Genomic DNA, 21302 nt, shown 5'->3' with positions numbered 1-21302 from the left:
AGAACGCCTCATCCAGATTCATTCTTGGCCTTCACAAACCGAATCACTTCACACCTCACCTCAGGAAACTTCCTGTACAGAAGAAATACCAATTCAATCTGTTGACCAACGCACACAAGGCTCTCCCACAACCACTTCCACCAACCATCGAGAAGACTACGCTCCGCCTGTGTCTCACTTGTCCATACTTCCCACATCTACCAAAGCAGAAGTGGAGGATGCTCCTTCTCCCAGATTGCAGAAAAGACCTAGACCAGCCTTCCCTTGCACCTTTGGACCACCTCACTTCCAGAATTCTGAATGGCCCTCAAGACCTGGCTGTTTGAATAAGCCTCAGGGGCCTGCAAACGCCTGGATACCCTACAGGGTGATTAGCTGCACTTTATAAATCCTGATTGATTGATAAAAAGCGCTAGCACCACACCATTGCCTGCACCCATTACAGGAGATATACAAAACTATGGGTTCAATACCCCGGCATCTTGTGGTTATTGCTGGGGATGTCGTGAATTCAGAGAAGTGGTAGAAATTCCAATTGTTTCTGGTCCCACTTCATCGCTGCCGTCTATGCCACACTGTAATCCCACTGTGCATTTGTATTCCAACCTTTGGAATGCAATTTGCAATTTTCAAAGGTAGTATTACACAATGGCCAAGTTGTAAACAACTGATTTGTACTTTGGGACTTTCCCCTTTTCTAGCTGCTGAACTGTGCAGTCTGGAGAGTTTCTCCATCCCAGAGAGGATTTAGCTGGCAGCTCACGTTTAATGCCTCCTGATTTATCATCCCATCTACATAAATTCAATTGTTTTCCCAGTGTAATGCCTTCCTGGGACGCTCTGCCTTTCAATACTCAAGAGTGGTTTTGTTTTCCTGCTTTGATTTAATGTGTGTCTTCTCCCTTCCCCTCCCTCCTCAGTTTTCTCCACTTGGACATTTTTCAACACGAGCACAATTCGCCTCTGCTGGTTTGACAGCTCGGAATACATTACACCAGGCACTGAGCTCGATGCCCGCAGGATATTAAACATTTTAATAACGAGGAAAGGGAATTTGTGACCATTAAAACATTAGTTTTATTTCTATTTAAAACGCCGATTGTTTTTTCTTGTTATTTGCTCACCCTTCATTCATTCCTTCTTTCTTCTTTTGCTCACTGTCAGTTCATCAGTCACTCTTATTTACTCACTTGCTACTTTTTCCTTTCATAGTGTCACTTGAATTCCATGCAGTGCTGTTGACATAAGGGATATTTCCGAGATGCGTGTAAGTCGGGCTTGCGAGGGAGGGTTCAATTGCAAGTGTCATAAATTATGGTATATTTCATGAATTATGGTCTATTTCTGCTGTTTCGCCCCAGGCTCAACCTACGTGTTTTTTCCCTTTACACTATCAGTGAAATGTGTTCTCTCCTGAAATTGTAAAGGAAAGATTTTACCCTGCTATGGACCTTTACTAGTATTGCTGTGCCTGGGGTTAGGAGGCTGATGTGTTATGCATGATGGGAACAACGTAGGTGGTGTCAGCACAATTAAGCATCAGAGGTGTTCTCCACTGATGCAATTAGGCCACACAGAGAGCACACACACACGTCCCCGCGGAGGCTGATAGTCAGGGTGAGTTCGAAGCCAGGAACTCCTGATGCCGGGGCTGAATCTGAGAGACCTATTTCAGAAAAGACTGAGGGCAGAACAGCTCCTCTCTCAAAAGGTGATAGGACTCTGCTGCCATTCAGTTGCTCAGGGGCATATTATCAAGGGGGTTTATCTCCGCTTTTTTGGCTTTAAAAGCCAAGAAAGCAGAGATAAAATGATCTCCCTATTACCTAGCTGTCGCTAACACCAGTTAGCGACAGCTAGTAGGAGATAGCGACCATCTTGGGCCCCACTTTGCATGTCAGTGATATTTATCACTAATGACATGCAAAGTGGGCGTGCCAAGATGTTAGCGACTGGAAACAGTCGCTAACATCGCTATCACCTGCCCTGAGCAGTTCTTAGCCATGTTATCCAATGGATAACATGGCTAAGAGCATTAGCTCGGTAATGCATGAATATCGCGGACTTTTCAGCGATATTCATGCATTGCGGCCGTTTTTTATCGCATTTGCGATAAACCTTGGTAATACCAAGGTTTATCTGCGATAAAAATCGCCGCAGCTCTGCGGTAAAATTTTGCCTCTAACCAAGCAATAGCGATAATTATCGCTGTTGCTTGGTAATATGCTCCTTAGTTTTTTTATTTTTCAGTCACATATTTCATTAAAATGGAAACACATCAGTAAAAACGCATATATACACACCACCACCACAGTGTTTTTCATGAAATCTGTTCAGAATCAATCAGTGGTTTGTAGAGCATGGCTACGCACCCAAGAGTGTCTCAAGGCGCTGAGGAGTGGGGGCAGGGATTGGCTGTTGATCTGTCCGGGTGTGGAGGTTCAGTCGAAGAAGAATGAATTGCTCGTCCTGTTTATAACCAGGGTCTAGGGTTATTGCCATCTTTAAAAAACCTTCATTCACGTGAAAGCCGTGGGTGGGGTATATCTTGATTGTCCGCAGGGATTGCTACATGAAAAGCATCATCATCGGGTCTTTAGTTATGCTTTCCTCCACCAGGAGGAAGACCAACTGGTATTTACAGTAGTGATCAGGGATGGTGAGGTTGTGAGTGAAGTGAGATTGCCTCCATCTATTGAAGCTAGATTTTATTATGTTGATGATGGGGTAAAGGCTAAAAGAGAAAGGTGGTGCGTAAATAGAAGGGTCACTGTTCTATGGCACCAGCTTAGAAAGCATGAGTGGTCGACATGTTTCAGCTCGTGGGTGCCCAGGTGGGTCGTTGGGCTTTCTTCAGGTCCATGTGGATGCACTTTTACTGTTTTGTAATGTGCGCTGGTAAGTAGTGCGCTAACCCCCTCTTCTCACAAGTGCTTAATAGCACTGTAACTGGTTAAAGGTGTGTTGTACCTGTAACTTTTAAAATATTATCAGTAAACTCCGTCGGGGGTGGAGCGTGGGAAGATTTTCTCTTTGAGACGTCTTCCAGCGCCTTGTGCTTGCTCCATCTGCCGTACCCCGTTGCACGGCAGACGGAGCAAGCAGAAGGCAACACTTGTAAGAAGAAGATGAAGTGCCCTACTTACCTGTGCGCATTACGAAACAGTAAAAGTGCAACCACATGGTTCTGAAGAAAGCCCAACAACCCAACCGGGCACCTACGGCCTGAAACATGTTGACCACTCTCACTTTCATAGTTCTCTCCTAGCATCACTGTAGGACTGTGAGCACTTTCTCTACAAAGTTATTATAACAACCACCCAAAAGTATTCCAACCAACCGCTCTGTTATAGTCCCAGATGGGTTTTCATGCTTTGACCACAAAACGGGCCCTCCCTCATTCTTGTGTACTGACCTGAGACTGCTGGGTGGAAGGCCCTGGGTTAAGGCTGAGATGGATAACTTGAAAATACGTTTAATGGCTTGTTCAAGTGGAAATGGGTCTGGGTATCAGTACACCACTACAGTAGAGTTTGCATGCTGCATGAGAAGGGCAATCAGGCGGTTCCCAGCAGGCTGGCCTGACAGGTGATTGTGGGGGCAGTTTTCTTGGCTGATTGTAGACCAGGCATGTGGTCTTCACCAACTGTTTTCACTGTTGATTTCAGTGGCATTGAAAAAACATTGCCTGCAGCAAGCTCAAATCCATGCCATCTTGCAAACTTTCAAAAACACTTCTACAGCATGTATTTACAAGTTAAAAACCTCTATAACTTGCAGGCAAAGGCCACTATTTTAGGTATCAGATTAGCTAATGGAGGCCACTTTTATTTTGTGCCGGAGCCTATTTTCTGTCCCAGTCTGACATTACGCATGAGTTTAAAGTTGGACAGTGGTGTCAAGGGTCTCTTGTTGAGCCAATCAATCAATCAAGCATTTGTAGAGCACACTAATCACCTGTGAGGGTCTCACGGCGCAGAAGGGAGAGGGGGGCATCTACTGCTCTAACAGCCAGGTCTTGAGTCGTCTCCTGAAGGTCAGTAGGTCCTGAGACTGTCATAAGTGGGTGGGGAGGGTATTCCATGTCTTGGCGGCGAGGTAGGGGAATGATCTGCCGCCGTTGGTCATCCTGTGGGTGCATGGGACAGTGGCGAGGGTGCGGTCAGCGGAGGGAAGCTGGCGGTTCGGGTGTAGAAGATGAGTCGTTTGTTGAGGTATACTGGTCCGGTGTCGTGGAGTGCTTGTGAGCCTGGATGAGGAGCTTGAAGGTGATCCTGTTGTTGACTGGGAGCCAGTGTAGGTCTTTCAGGTGAGCCGCGATGTGGATGTGGCGGGGGATGTCGAGGCGCTCTGTATGTGTTGTAGTCTTTTCTGGACTTTGGCCGTGGTTCCTGCATAGAGGGCATTGCCGTAGTCCAGTCTACTGCTGACGAGGGCCTGGGTGACTGTGCTTCTGGTTTCAGTAGGGATCCATCTGTAGATCTTGCGAATCAAGAGGAGGGTATTGAAGCAGGAGGAGGAGACGTCGTTGACTTGCTGGGTCATTGAGAGTGATGAGTCCAGGATGAACCCCAGGTTGGGTGCGTGGTGGGTGCAGCTCCCAGTGCGGTTGGCCACCAAGAGTCGTCCCAGGCGGAGGGGGTGGAGCTGAGGATGAGGATCTCTGTCTTGTTCAAGTTCAGTTTCAGGTGGCTGTTCATCATCCATTCGGTGATGGCCTTCTTTCCTCGTGGAGGTTGATTTTGGTGGTGGTGGGGTCCCAGGTGAGGGAGAGGATCATCTGGGTGTTGTTGGCATAGGAGACGATGTTGAGATTGTGTGATTGGACGATTTTGGCGAGCGTGCCATGTAGACGTTGAAAAGGGATGGGCTGAGTGAAGATCCTTGGGATACGCCGTAGGTGATCTCCGTGGCTTCAGATCAGAATGGAGGGAGGCGGACCCTCTGGGTTCTGTTGGTGAGGAAGGAGGTGGCCCAGTCCAAGGCTTTGTCACATTCCTGCATCGTGGAGGCGTGTCAAAGGCGGCCGAGAGGTCCAGGAGGATAAGGGCAGTGGTTTCACTATTATCCAGCATGGTCATGATGTCGGTGGCAGCGATGAGGTCGGTTTCGGTGCTGTGGTTGCTGCGGATCCCAGATTGGGACAGGTCCAGGGTGTTGTTCTCCTCGAGGAAGTGGATCAGTTGCTTGTTGACAATCTTCTCAATGACTTTTGCCACGAACGGGAGCAGGGAGATAGGCCGGAAGTTCTTGAGGTCCTTTGGGTCCACCTTGGGTTTCTTGAGAAGGGTGTTGATCTCAGCGTGTTTCCAGATTTCCGGGAAGGTGGCGGTCTCGAAGGAGCTGTTGATGCGATGGGGTGCGAAGATGGAGCTCGCTTTGTTGAAGATGTGATGAAGGCAGGGGTCGGATGGTGAGCCGGAGTGGATGGTGTTCATGAATTTGACGGTGTCGTCGTCGTTGACGTGGGTCCAGGAGAGAAGGAGGTTGGTGTGGCTGGGGGAGGTGAGTGTGTGGTGTCGGTGGCTGTCGGGAGGGTCTGAGAGTTGAAGCTGTCATGGATGTCTGCGATCTAGCGGTGAAAGAACTGTTGAGTAGGAATAAACATATGTCATTCATTGCCAAGATACCCTTCTGGGTGAACATGCCCTACATAAATACAGGTTTTGTTTTATCACTGCATTGAGAAGCATTTATTAAAGGCCACAGTTTTTAAACATGAACTTAAAATTGTAGCAAGAGGTAAAGAATTGTCTCTAACAAGGGTTTGTTGAATGTCTTCAATGCAGCCGGGAAAATTAACTTTCTGTGTCACTCTGACGACCTGGTACCGAGTCACTGGTAATCCATGTTAATGGGGCAGGCAGCAGGGAACACGATCGGGCTAAGGGTAATGGCTTTTGGTAATTACCGGCGTGGGTTGAATTGGAGGCCTCTCTTTAACCCTGTGCTGAAGCGCTGGACCTTGAGGAAAAGAACATTCTGGAGCCAGGCCGTGAGGGTTCCTGGGAGCGCGCGCGGCGGGGCCTCTGCTGGTCCCGACCCCCCCAGAGCGCCAGCGCCGCCATTAGCAGCTCGAGGGCTCGCCGCGCCACATTTACAAATGCAATTTTAATCAGAGGAAATCTGCGCGAAAAGCACTTGAAGTGCACTGTTTCCCACTCACGGAAATGAGCCTTTTGATTAACAATGGAAAGAAGACAGTCGAGGCGCATGCATTCAGGACACGTGCACCCCTCAAGGAGTGCAAAGTACCAGGTCCTTAAACTCATGCTGATAATATGTCACACTGTTGTCTCTGCAAACTTCGAGTTGGTGACTGATCATTTCAAATCAACAATTTTTGATTTTCCAAGTTAAAACATTAAAGACTCTTAGGTGCTGTTCAGCTAGTGCCTTGATCGTTTTCAGACCCCTCCAGGGCACAAGTCCTAAAGTGGGGGGACTAACCTAGTTAATCAGTAAGCAGGTGGCATCACAGCACGACATCATGCTGCGTGACATTGCGGTGCGTGACGCGTGTGACATCACAGGAAGTGGCATCACAAGAAGTGACATTAGATCTTAACTTAAGCCCTCACAAACATTTTAGCAGGTGTATCATGAGTACATTTGAGCACATTTCGAGTATACTTGCAACCTCTCCTGATTGTATGCTACACATAAACCAATGGTGCATTTTTTCAGCGTAAAGCTTCCTCTACCCATAGTGCTTTAAAAGAAAAAATAGTGATATTTTAATTATTACAACACCTCCTCAGGGGTAGTAAGCACTATATAAATGCTATTTATTTTGTGCAAATACTGGAAAAGACCAACACATCCCACATTCTTACAGCACCTGCATATCTCCTAAACAGAGCCTGAACAAAGTTAAAAGCTGCCTCTCTTAAGTATGTGTGAAACCCTAACAAAGTGTGAGCCTTTGTTTCCCCTCTGCTCTATTTGCTTCTAGGTGTGAGGCTCCTGACTACTGCCAGCCAGGAGACTCGAACAAAAGGAGGCCTGACGACCCCTCAGACTCGGCCTTTGTTAAGAGCCAGCAGGGCCCCAGAAATAACAGAGCCCCGTCCCCGCCTGCACGTTGTTGCCAATCAAAAACAGACAACGTGCAGCCGCGCTACTGAATGCGTCCTGGTATTTGGAAATTACACTGGGACGAATTCAGCATCTTTATCAGTGGGGCCCAACTTCTTGGCCGGGTGGACGGCGTCTACCATGTGAAAAAAGTGGGTGGACACCGTCCACTCACGTGTGCCCCTGACTCATGCCCTGGGTCAGACTATAGCGCTTGCAGGGTCTGGGTCCATAGACGTTGGAATTTGGGGTAGCAGCAGCCCCAAAATACCCTTGCTGGTGTTTGGAAGATGAAAGTTAAAGCAGAGGTCAAACATTATGCTCTGCCATCTGGAAAATGGTTGCTCGTTATTTTTACATGGAGATTGATGTTTACTTTTCTTTCTCTGTTTGCAACTTAGAGGATTTTTTTAAGTAAACAATGTGTCAATTTTACCAGGGTACAGGAGTGTGAAAGGAAAGGCTGTAGGATATCATTTTATTTTCTAACACACCCCAATATTTGAATACCTGTAAAGAACTGTGCAAATATTTAAAAGTATATCAGCAGTTAAGGAAGCACGAATGAAGGACATTTTTTTCTAACTCTGTAGTATGAGAGAAAGATAGATTTTAATGAAAGGATCAAAACAAATCAAGACACTTGGGGCTAGATGTAGGTAATTCTAATTTACCGATTCATAAATACCGAATTTTACCGATTCGGTATTTATGAATCGGTAAATATGAAGGAGGGAGATGTAGGTAATTCTCAAATTTGAATTACCGAATCGGTAACATTCGGTATTTACCGATTCGGTAAATACCGAATCGGTATTGCCCATTGATTCCTATGGGCCTTGAAGCCCATAGGAATCAATGGGCAATACCGAGTCGGTAATTACCGAATCGGTAAATACCAAATCCTGCAAGGGTGCAGGGGGTGTCACTTTGACACCCTCTAGCACCCCAAATACAGGCATGTGTGCCATGTGACACACAGACATGCCCTTAGGGCATGTCTGTGTGCCACATGGCACAGGTGTGCATGCACATATGTGCATGCACACCTGAATTCGGTTTTTAACCACCTAATAGGATTGGGTGGTAAAATACCGACTCTTAAGGGCCTGTGGCACTCTTAGGAGTCACCTACATGTGGATTTACCGAATCGAAAAATTACCGATTCGGTATTTTACAAAATCGGTAAATTTACCGATTCGGTAAATTTACCGATTCTGTAAAATGATGGCCCCTACATGCCAAATCCTAAATACCGGTCGGTAACGGCCGAAATCGGCCGTTACCGACCCGTAATTGCTCTCCTACATCTGGCCCTTGGTGACGTGCAAAATATATATATTTGCTGAATCTCTAATATCCCTTGTTGTTTGTGCGACATATAATTTTATCGTAAAAGTGAATGATGAACTGCATTTTATGTCTATTTCAATGGCACATCTGCTATCTGTATTTGAATTTGAATTTGAATTTAAAAACATTTATTCAGCGCACTTTTACCCAGCGGTTTCATGGCGCTATGTGTAATGCAGTGGACGGCAGCAGCTGGAAGAGGTTAGGCAGTGTAAGCTTGCGCAAATAGGAAGGTTTTGAGATCCTTCCGAAATTGTAGGTAGGAAGGCGATGTGCGGAGGGCAGCAGGAAGGGAGTTCCAAAAGACTGGAGCAAGGACAGCGAACTGCGTTCCGCCAGCCCTCTGTTTTTTAAAACGGGGGGTAGCTAGAAGGGCCATATAGGTGGAGCGAAGTTCTCTGCCAGGAAGGTAGGGCTTGATAGCGGAGCATATGAAACTCGGGAGCAGTGCCCGACCTAGCCTGGAAAGTGAGGCAGCCAAGTTTAAAGAGGGCACGCTCTCTCACCGGAAGCCAATGTAGTGCTTTGAGCAGTGGTGTGGCCCGATGGTATTTAGGTAGGCCGTGAATCAGGCGGGCAGCCTTGTTCTGCACCAGCTGCAGGCGGTGGATCGCATAGGCAGGAGCCCCATTATAGATTATGTTGCCATAGTCAATACGAGATAGTACCATGGCCAACATGATGATTTTTAGAGCAGAGGGGGGAAAAAAACGGGAAACTTTCCTAATTATTCTGAGGGAGAAAAAACAGGAGGAGACCACTGAACCAACTTGTGAATGAACAGAAAGTTGTGAGTTTAAGAGGATCCCAAGAGTTTTAACTTTAGGTACGGGGAGTGGAGGGACACCAAGTGACGGGGGCCAAAAGGAGGGGGACCACGGACTGCAACCACCTCCGGTCAAGACCAGCTCGGTCTTGTCCGGGTTGAGTTTGAGGTGGTTGCAGTTCATCCAGTCCTGAATGAACGTCATGACTGTCTGGACATTCTGGGCGGATGAAGATGAATGGGAAAGGTTAAAGATTAGCTGGAGGTCGTCTGCGTAATTAAACACAGTGACCTCCAGCTGCTGTAACATAAAAATAAGAGGGTAGATGTATAAATTAAACAAAAGAGGGGAAAGTGATGAGCCCTGAGGGACCCCGCACTCTACCTTGCGGGAGGCCGCGGATGGACCGCTTGAGCTCTCCGAGTCAAGAAGGACTCGAGCCACGAGAAGGCCAAGCCCTCTATGCCCGCCGCCTTGACACGGTTAAGGAGGATGGAGTGGTCCACCGTGTCAAAAGCGGCGGACAAGTCCAGGAGTATCAGAGCTTGCGGAAGGTTGATGTCAATACCTTCACGCAACTTGTCCATTACTGAGATCACCACCTTCTCCGTAGAGTGTAGGGGACGGAAACCAGCTTGACAGGGGGAGAGGCAATGATTTGCCACTACATGAGTGCTCAGAGTGGTCGTGACATCTGTATATGACAGTGCACTGCCACACCATACTTAGTGGTATATTTGTGACAGCGGCTACTACCACGTTCTTACCAATCTCCTGCTGAGTATTTGCTATACTTGTTCTTTATGTCATGCTTGGATTTTTTAATTAATGGATGCATTAAGCTCTAAAACCCAGCGCCATATGGCAGTTTTGCATTGTGCATAAACAGCCATATTTTACTGAAGTTTTACACATCTACGCCAAAGAATATAATGCAAATTTTGCACACACCTATTTCAAGCGGCGGCTCCTCCATTAGTTGGGAGGAGCGTCACCTCACTTCTTTCTCACAGTGCCAGAAGCGGAAATATAAAATGGTAAAACTACTGTTTTGTGTTTCTGCTTTTTGCACTGCGAGAAGGCAGAAGGGTTTGGTTGGGGGCGGACGGGTTGGCGGGGGTGCTTGAGGGCTGGGGAGGAGTGGCTTGCCCAATGCTGCGGGCCCTGACTGTTTGGTCGGCCTTCTAGGGCCCACCAATCCAGTCATCCGCATTCTCCTTTTTTCTCCATGTAGGCTGCATGCAGCCTCCATGGAGAAAATGGAGAGGGATGCTGCTTGCTTCCTGTTTTGCTGGGGGCAGGAGAGCAGGAAAACGCGGGACCCGGCCGGTAGCTGAGACGGTGCGAGACTCGGGAAGGTAAGTTTGAGGATGAGATTCCTGGTTTCCTTCCAGCAACTGATTATTTTAAGATTAATAATGTTATATAGGTAGGCCCCTCTTTAATAATCCTGAACATTGGAGGTTTCATGTCTAACTGTCCTGTCCTTGCTTTCTTATCATAGCTAGGTTAAGCTACTTTTCAGTGCCTATCTGCAACAACCATGCTCCTCGGCCCCAGCGCCCCTCCTTAATCTTGATAAGCAAGGTACTGTCTCCCTATCTGCTGTTCAATATTAATAATGAATCTTCCTAATATCCTTTTTTCTTTTCGTTCTATCATGAAAGTTTTTTTGCATTAGGCTGGCTATCTATTACAATGTAATAATTACATCATTAAGAAAACAAATCAAAATTAGCCTTATGGTTATAGTGCTTCTCTTTCACCTTGGGATGCAGAGTTCAATTCCCTTTTTTGCTGAGCTTAACAAATAATACGTTCTTTTCTGTGTTTTTTCGCAGTTTTTTTTCTGGTGCGTTCAACAGTGTACTCATTGTGAGTGATCATGAAAGGTACCATGGAATAAAAACAGAAAGATACCGGCACATCGGTATCTACATCGGACAGTTGCATGATGGAACCAAGCATGTGTTTACCATGCATGCCTGTTCCACGCAGGCTGAACAACAAAATTCTTAACCACGAATATGCCTTTACCACGCATGCCTTACAACCATAAACCGTTGTTAAGGCATATATGGTAAACACATATCCGTTGTTAAGACTTTACAGGTAAGTCTTAACCCCCGACCCATGTGCCCGGCCTGAGTTCCTTAAACTACCTCACTCCTCCCAGCCCTAGTAACTTTTTTACCCGCACATCCCATATTCCTAAAAAATAGCCCCTAATCCCTAAAAACTACCCTGACCACTTAAGTCCTAAGAAGTATTACGATCCATGCTCCCCTCCCTGAGCCCTAAAATGGACCCCGAGCCCTGAAAACTACCCTGACCCCTCCCGGCCTTGAAAACTATATCTATATCTATAACTATATATGGAGAAGTGTGGCTCACTGGTTAGAAGCGGCAGACCCTGAAGCAGAGGTCGGCCTGGGACCAGGGTTCAATTCCCGTCGCGGCAGGGTCTTGGGTCAATGTCGGCGGACTCGATAATTCTCGCCTAGGTGCCTAAGCTTACCATGCGTCCCATTCTGAAACTCTGGGCAATAGCTTGCTTAATCTCCACAACGGCCCTATCAGCGCTGGGGATGCCTGGCTTCACGATGGGGGTGGCCAGGAGGGACCATCTCACAGGGAAAGCCAGGACGGGTTCCCCAGCGGTATACAGCGCCAGGACACTGCGTGATGGAGTAACAGTGCGCTTTACAAGTATACATTTACATTTACAAACCCTGCTGCCCTGAAAACTACCCCAAACTCTCCCCTCAGCCCTGAACACTTCCTCGACCCACCCTCGACCCACCTCCAGCCCCGAAAACTACCCCGACCCACCCTCAGCCCACAAAACAACCCTGACACCCCCATCCACAACCCCGCTTAAAAAAACTTAGACCCACCCCATAGCCCACAAAACATTCAGAACCCATAGCCCACAAAACAACCGCAGACCGCTCCAGCCCACAAAAGTACCCTGACCCAGCCTAACTTAAAATAACACCGACTCACGCTCAGTCCATAAAAAAAAAGAACCCCCCAGACCCACCTAAAATAACCTGACACCCCCCACCCCACTAACCTCACCGTGGTCTCTTCCTGCTTCCGTCCTCCTGCAAGCCCTTCCACGCATACCTCTTAACCACGCACATGTGTGGTTGAGGCAAATGCGCGGTAGGGCTTGCGCAGTTCAGCCTTTCTTGTAAATGCTGTTCGTTGTTCATCCTTCTTGGTAAAGGCTGTTTCCCACATCGCACACACCCATCCTCAGCCAGTCACCATGCCCATCGGCATACCTCTACCATGAGGATGTTGCACGGCAGGACGTCTCCTTCACCTAATCCAGCTCGGACTATCTGAGAGGTGTTGTCTGCGGACCGCATCTTCGATTGGGAGAGCGGTTCATCCTATTATTCGGGGGTTATTCCTTGTCCTTTTTACAGTGAGACTTGTGTGTTATAGAGTTGGCACATTTAGAAATCCCTCTGTGTCTTTCATTGTATCAAATATACTTTGCTGTCTTTTGAATAATATAACCAGTATACCTTATTTGTTCACACAACTTGCCACAGTGTTTTCCTTCTCTATTTCTTCCTGTTTTGTTTTAGTTTCTTTTACCTGGGGTATGCTTTTCTTTTTTTAACAAAATCTTGTACCACTAACATCATTAGAATATTGTTAATACTGCATAAATGTATTTTTTTTTAAATATTAAAATGCGGTTTGGCTGAATTAGATGATGCCACAAGATGCTGGCTGTTTTCTTGTAATAAACGTTTATCGATTACATCAAGACTAGAACATTTCTGTCATAAAATGTCAATTTAAATTATGATATAGATTAAGTCCACACAGAAAACTCTGTGTCATTATAATTCTGTTCTTCTAATGAGTTCCATATGAATACTTGTTCCAAGTTTACTTGATATCCATGTTCACATGCACATTAGGGTTGCTCTTGTTTATGTTGAATTGTTCTTTGGATGCAGTTCTCAAAAAGAATCACAGAGAGACTGGGAAACACACTTGCAACATGGTTTGCTTGTATCATCCTCCTCTTAGGCAGTCCACTTTCTCTAGATGTTCCTCATGATGGGAACATCCTAGGTTTCTCCTTCTGGACAGTCTCTCCTCCTGCAGGGCCGGGTAGCCTACTTCCCTCTCAGAGGAGGCAGGGGCTTCTGGGTACTAAGCAGACCCTCAGCTCCTCCAACAGAAAGTGCAGCTTTTAGTAGATGTCCCCTCACTCCTTTGAGTAATCTGCAGGGCATTTCCTTCCTTGGTCAGAAGGAACATGGAATGACAACAAAGTGGGGTGATTTGGATTCCACCTTTATAGGTTTAGGGATATGGATTTACTGGGTGGGGTCTGTTTTCAAGTGCCCTACTAAGACTGTTCGATAGGTACAGCCTTTGTGTAAAGTGATGCTTCTTACAGGCAGGTAGCACTGGGAATGTTTCCACGCAGGTTTGGCCATACATATTTAAGGTCTCTGCACCTAGATGTTTTCAGCCTTCCTGAGACAGCGATCATGGACAAGTAAATGAGCAAGACTGACCTAGAAAACGTCTAACCTTGAACAATCGAACCTGCAGGCCCGCTCTTTACCCCAAACATCAAGCAAGTGGCAGTGCTCAGTAATAATAATCGCCAGAGCCTTGCTAACAAAGCTTTCTTGGAATTTCTAAATTAGACCTGGAAACAATGCTCCCTACTTCAGTGTCTGGCTCTCCACCCTCTAGCCACAGGAATGCAGACAGTATACTTCCACTTTTTGTGAAAGCTGTCCTCATACTCCATTTTGTGACATGAAAACCAGGTGTATTCAAAATGGATCCGACAGGTTTCAGTACTCAAATTCATCCATACATAAAGTCTTACTGCCAGTCATTTACTACATCCGTACTATATGGGGAACATCCTTTCAACGCAAGTTTTACAACGAAGTACCTTTACGACGCAACCATTACAACGCAACTTTTACAACGACTTGCGCTGGGGGCGCTCTAGGATAGGGAATAGTTTTAATTTACTATCCAACACCTTCCCTACTATCCACGGGGACTGGAGTTGGAATAGTAAATTAAACTATTCACTATCCAGCGCCCCCAACGCAAGTCATTATAACGACTTGCGTTGTAAAACTTGCGTCGTAAAGGCATGCGTTGTAATAGCATGCGTTGAAACGTCATACATCCGTATTATATACACACACGTACTACACATTACACAAGATGTCAGTGCTAGGTTCTATGTTTCACATTACAACAGAACATTATAAAAGAGAGATCTGTAGGTCACATTCTCACTGACACAGATAAAATATGAAACTCAATTGTGGTAAAACAGAGCAAAGTGCTTTCATGAACAACATGTCTAGACTAATTTCCTGATTTCTTATAGCTCAGACTATGAGGAGTTGCTTGAAAAATAGGTGCTCTGCACTGAGGAGAAATCATGAGGCCTCAAATCAACACAGAGTTGTTTGCGTAAAAGTACTGCTTCTTATGCAACTAAATGTTGCGACTGTGGCAAAAGTCAAGGAAATGTTGTCAGAACTAACTTGCGTGCAAATCCCACACAATGACAAGAGACAAATAGTAAGCCACATTTAGTGTATAATTTTACATAAATTGCACACACTGCCTGTCAAAAATCATGCAATTTGTGTTTATCCCTTTTTGTGGCAAAGTGGAATTTACATTAGAAAGCACTGCTATTAGCAATTTCAGTTCCACACCATAGCTTAGCTGTGACGAGCCCCAGCACTAATTTATTGTAAAGTTTGGCCTCAAACTGCGCTCATTTTAGTGATTTAGCGCTATCCCTCCATTCCACATGCATTTAAGGTAACACAGAAAAGCCTCCATGCTCACCCTTTACCTCCAAAGATGTTCCACAGTTCTCCTGGCTGCCCCTGGAGTGAATCAGACGAATGGAGTGTGTCATGTAAATGTAAATGTAAATGTGTTGGACTTGTAAAGCGCACAGCTGCCCGTAAGCGTCCCGGCGCTGGAGACCGCTGGGGAACCCGTCCTGGCTTTCCCTGTGAGTTGGTCCCTTCTGGGTATCTCCAAAGTGAAACCAGGCATCCCCGGTGTCTGTGGGGGGCCGTTGTAGAGATGAGGCAAGCTTAATGCCCAGAGTTGCCGAGTGTGATCCCTGGTTAGAGTAGGCACCGAGGCGAGAATTGTCGAGTCCGCTGACCCTGGTCCACGTCCCTGCCGCGTCGGGAATTGAACCCTGGTCCCGGGCCGTTCCCTGCTTCCGGGTCTACTGCCTCTAACCAGTGAGCCACACCACTCCACTCTCCACTCCATGTCTTAGGTGAACTGCATGGTCGAGCTCTATCACAAGTACTAGCTCAAGTGTAAATGGTGTCTCGAAGCTGCTTTGGTGTCCCATGTGGACAACCTTCTACTACACTGTTCCACCTCAATGTGGAGGTCACCCATGAGCTGGTGCGGCTGCTCTGCTCTGAGAAGAAGCTAGACCTCCTACACGCTAATAGTGTAGTTCACTCAGAAGGGGAATTTGAAGCTGCACGGTTGGAGGGAGACTGTAACGTTTGAGGGACAGTGATCAGTGGCTTTTTTCCTTGACAAAAAATGTGAATATGGTCCTATCTAATATTTTTCTACTTGACCCCTCTCGATTCAGTGGAGACAAGACATTTTGAGGGCTTCAGCTGTGTTTTTCGTTTGATGACTGTCTTTCTACGGGGGAGCCTGTTTTAAGTTAGTGGGATTTTATTATGTCTAGAATGTACCAAGGAGTCACCAGGGAATTCCATACCTGCCCAAGGAGAGTTTTAAGCTTACCTAGCTATCACCTTTGGAATTTCATCAGAGTGAGAAAGGGGTGTAACACATTTGCTGGCCTTTACCGCGGTCTGGGTGGACACCAGACATGGTGTGTCATTGGCTTGAGTGCCAGTACAAACCTGTGTTGTATTGAAAGTGTTAATTAGAAGACAGAAACAAACCAAATGTATTCACAAGTGTGATCTATAGACCAGCAAGTGTGGTTAGAGTCAACATTCTTGTGTGCTGTAGGTTGCATATGTTTGAGCATGTTACAAGAACAGCTTAAGTCCTCAAGTTAGTTCCACAAAAAGTTTTCCTCAAAGCAGTGGTTAGAAAATGCCCCCAAGAACTCAAATCTATTAAAATAAAGTATAAGGGGCTGCCAGCTAAAATTGCAAATATCCACAGTCGTCTCGTTATTACACCAGATAAGTAGTATTGTGAGATATCAGTTGATTGAATTTGCACTGGCTCCTTCTTGCCACCTATTAACTCCATTAAAGCACCAATGCCACTAGTACCAAACAACCAAATGCTCCAAGGTTAGAGAATTCCAAATGTCACACACCACATCAGCAGAATAGCTAACTCTAATATTCATAGGAAGGGGTTTTCGTATGAAACACAGTAACCCACACTGAATTATTTTCTAGTGTATGTAGCTACAAGCACTCAGATAAATAAACAGCCATTTACATCCTCCTCTACAAATAACCTCACTGCTCTTAAAATATATCAAATATGTTACCCTTCAATACAATTGCATAGACATTCTTAAACAGCACCCTAAATATATATGAGTGCAACCTTAATGACTGTATTTTCCGGAGGCATCAACATAATCACTGCTTACGAACAGGTTCCTTTAAATCCAGAAGTCATATGTAATTGAATTACCAGAACAGTCCTTATGGTATGGGCGCAGGAAGCCTTTAAGATGTTATATGTTTTTAGAAGCCAATGCCCTATGAAAGCAATGGCTGAGATATCCTTGTACTATCTAATTTACTAGGGCAGGGGCTCTGTAACTATAACAAAACAAGGGATAGACACTGAAGTCCTCTCTTCATACTTTTCTGGAGTTTTTCAAGTAATGATAGACCACCGTTAAACCGTAACCTTGATTCACAAATGCAAAAAGTTGTAAAACACCAGGGCCCAGATTTTTTAAGGACTAGCGTTGTCCTTAAATGAGATTTACCAAGACATGCAAGGGACTGTTTGCGGCACCTTGTGTGAGTTTGTAAAGAAATAACCCAATGCAGTGGGTTGCGCTGCTTTGCTACCACAACATTTTGTTGTGGTAGGTGTACCATGAGTGGAGAATTGGTGTTCCCATGCATCCACCCATGGAATTTGACGCAATCCCAGATTTACTAAATGTAGTAAACCTAGAATTGTTCCAAAATGGTGTGCCTTGCAAAGAGAGGGGTAACGAGAAAAAATATGTTAATTTATCCTCATTTCTTCCTTTTTAAGTTGAGCCTAGCGGCAGCGCGCATGCCCTGCTTGCTCTGCGCAACTGCTGTAGTAGAGTATGGGAGAATAGCCTCACCCACTTTCCTCCCATATTTTTCATTAGCTTGTGTCATTGTCTTTCCTAAATGCTGCCTTCGGATTTGTTAATAGGCTTGTTAGTCCCTCCTTAGTACGGCCTTGTCTTCATTTGTACCCTCTCATGGCGACTAACCCCTTTACTATTGTTGTTTCAAGGGACCTGTTATTTAGTCGGTAAGCACTATTTACTTTATTGAGTTTCTCTTACTGCAGACCAGGCAAGCGCTGCTTAAGCTGAAACCGCTTTTGTTTTTTTAAGCAGCACAGCCTCATCGTAACATGGGCGCCTGCTTTCCATCACCACCCCCTTTTGTATCACTTTAACCCAGCATTATCTTGTGTCTGTTTCAACACGCCCCCAAGTAAAATAGATTAGAAATGATTAGCAAAATATGTCGTGTGAATTCCAGGTAGCACATAATCCTGTGCTAATGGGTTGAAGCTGACAAAAGCACATCTGTAATACATGTCATCTGCACTAAAGCCACCTGACCGGTTGTTTTCAAAAGCCTGTTTTATAACACCGCCACCGCCAGTACCACCACCAATACCATCATAACCATTACCACCATCACCAATACCACCGCCAATACCACCTTCACCGCCAATACCACTACAACAATTACCACCACCAATACAACCACCACCACGAGCACCACCAGTACCAACACCAATACCACTACCACCACCACCACAAACACCGCCACCAACACCACCAATTCCACCACTAATACCACTACCACCACCAACACCACCACAACCACCACCACCAATACCACCACCACACAAACCACCACCACCAATACCACCACCACCGATACCACCTCCTCCACCACCACCAATACCACCACCAGTAACACCACCATAACGACCACCACCACCAATACCAATATTACCACTAGCACCAATACCAACACGACCAATACCACCACCACAAATACCAATACCACGCCAATGCCAATACCACCACCACCCCCAAAACTACCATTACCAATACCACCATCACCACCACCACCACCTCCACCAATACCACCACCACCAATCCCACCACAACCACCACAATACCACCACCAACACCACCAGTACCACCACCAATACCACTACCACCACTAATACCACCAATACCACTACCATCACCACCAATATCACCACCACCACCAATACCACCATAAATACCACCACCACCACCAATACCACCACCACCATCAATACCACCACCACCACCTCCACCAATACTACCACCACCTCCACCAATACCACCAAAACCAACACCACCACTAATACCACCACCACCAATACCGATACCACTATAACCACCAATACAACCCCCAATTCCAACACAAAAAATACCACAACCAACACCACCAATATCAATACCAGACCAATGCCAATACTACCACCAACAATACCATCACCACCAGTAATACCACCACTACCAATACCATCACCAATACCACAAAAAACAATACCACCACCAATACCACAAATACCACCACCACCACCAATATCACCACCACTACCACAATACCACCACCACCAATACCACAACCATTACCACTGCCACAACCACCACCACCGATACAGCCACCACCAATACCACCACCAATGCCACCATCACCAAGAACACCACTATCACATCAATACAACCACCAATACCACCAAAACCAATACCACCACCACAGATACCACCACCAATACCACCACCACCAATACATCCTCCACCAATATCGGCACCAATACCAACAGCAACAATACCACCACCTGCACATATATCACCATCAATAACACCACCAATACCACCAATACCACCACCACAAATACCACCGCCAATTCATCCACCACCAATACCACCAGTACCACCACCAGCAACAATATCACTAGCAACACCACCACCACCAATACCACCAGTACAAATACCACCACCACAAATACCACCAAAACCACCACCACCAATACCACCATCAATACCACTACCACTACCACCACCACTATCATCACCACCCATACCCCCACCACCAATACCACTACCACCAAAACCACCACCACCAACATCACCAACACCAATAATACCACCACGAACAATACCACCACTATGAATACGACCACCACCGATACCACCACCAGTACCACCACCAAGATAGCCAGATCTTTTAGACGCTTCCTGAGGCACAGCCGGCAAAGCTAGGAGTGTGTCACAAATTTAAAAAAATTGACTGCTAATTTTTTAAAAGTGCTCGTTTTAATAATTGTATTATATTGTATTATTGTGTCATCCCTGTACTTGCCCCACGCGGTGTTTCTCTCTTCCGCACTGCTACTGCGAACCTAGGCACCATACTTGGACAAGTCTGGGGTGACGGTCTAGTTGTTTGGAGATACCCACCCCCAGGCACCGAGGCTATTCAATCGCGCTGAGATCTTGCGCGCTAGCCAGATCTTTTAGATGCTTCCTGAGGCACAGCCGGGAAAGCTAGGAGTGTGTCACAAATTAAAAAAAATTGACTGCTAATTTTTTAAAAGTGCTCGTTTTAATAATTGTATTATATTGTATTATTGTGTCATCCCTGTACTTGCCCCACGCGGTGCTTCTCTCTTCCGCACTGCTACCACGAACCTAGGCGCCATACTTGGACCAGTCTGGGGTGACGGTCTAGTTGTTTGGAGATACCCACCCCCTCTCTCCCCTATATATGACTACCATCAGTCGTCCGCGCAGCGGGCAGGTGCAGCGGGCACGCCGGCAGCGCGCTGAAGGCGTGCCAAAGGCAAGCCCGTCTGCGCCCGTCATCGCCACGACATCGCCTCTCGCCAGGACCCCTGGTCGAGTTCTACCACACTCCCCTGTCTACGAGCGAGAGGTACTTCTATCCTTGAACTTAGCGGGGGAGAGGTGTACGAGACTGCCAAAGCAACTGGGGGAAACTTGCTTGAACTGTACCACCTGCCAATTTACAGCCCCGGCACCTGGCCGAGTGAGACAAGACAGAAAATTAGAAAATCAGGCATTGATCACTGTCCTCCAGCTAAATGTTAGATCACTTGCCAAACACTACCTAGAAGTACAGACGCTCATTGCCGAGGAATCTCCTGATGTATTTTTCATATGTGAAACATGGTTACGAGATGATGATATGACAGGGATAATTAATCTCACTCTTCCGGCAGGATACTTAATGGAGACATTAAATAGGGACTCTAGAGGCGGTGGTATTGCGGTAATCTACAAAGCTCAATACCCCTGCTCCTTCATTAAGGAAGAGATATGTGGAGGTGAATGTGCACGTTTTAAGATTACTATCAGTGCACACTTCACACTCTCAGGATTATATATCTACCGCCCACCAGGACCTGCCTCAAAGTTCATCGAAGCTCTGTTAGATACAGCCAACTCGTTTGTGGTAGGATCTGCTAATTTCACAATTCTTGGGGACCTGAATCTGCATTTTGATCAGACCCAGGATCCTACTATCCATAGTCTACTGGCGGACCTAGCAGCCTTACAGTTAGACCCGCTGGTGAGAGGTGCTACACACCTTGCTGGTCATACCCTAGACCCAGTGTTTTCTAACATCCCAGAAATGACCTTAGTTATACCGAAACTTATGGGCTGGACTGACCACTCTCTGATAAGAGCCAGCCTGGAAATCTTGGCGCCTTTCGGGGTGGAGGAGGCGAACAGGGTCCTGAAAAGACCTTGGCATAAGCTCAAACTAAAGGACTTCCACGCTTTCCTTGGAGGGCTCTCC

This window comes from Lissotriton helveticus, chromosome 2_1 (genome assembly GCF_964261635.1).
Source record: "Lissotriton helveticus chromosome 2_1, aLisHel1.1, whole genome shotgun sequence".
In the NCBI taxonomy this organism is placed as follows: Eukaryota; Metazoa; Chordata; class Amphibia; order Caudata; family Salamandridae; genus Lissotriton; species Lissotriton helveticus.
This window is presented reverse-complemented; position numbering follows the sequence as displayed.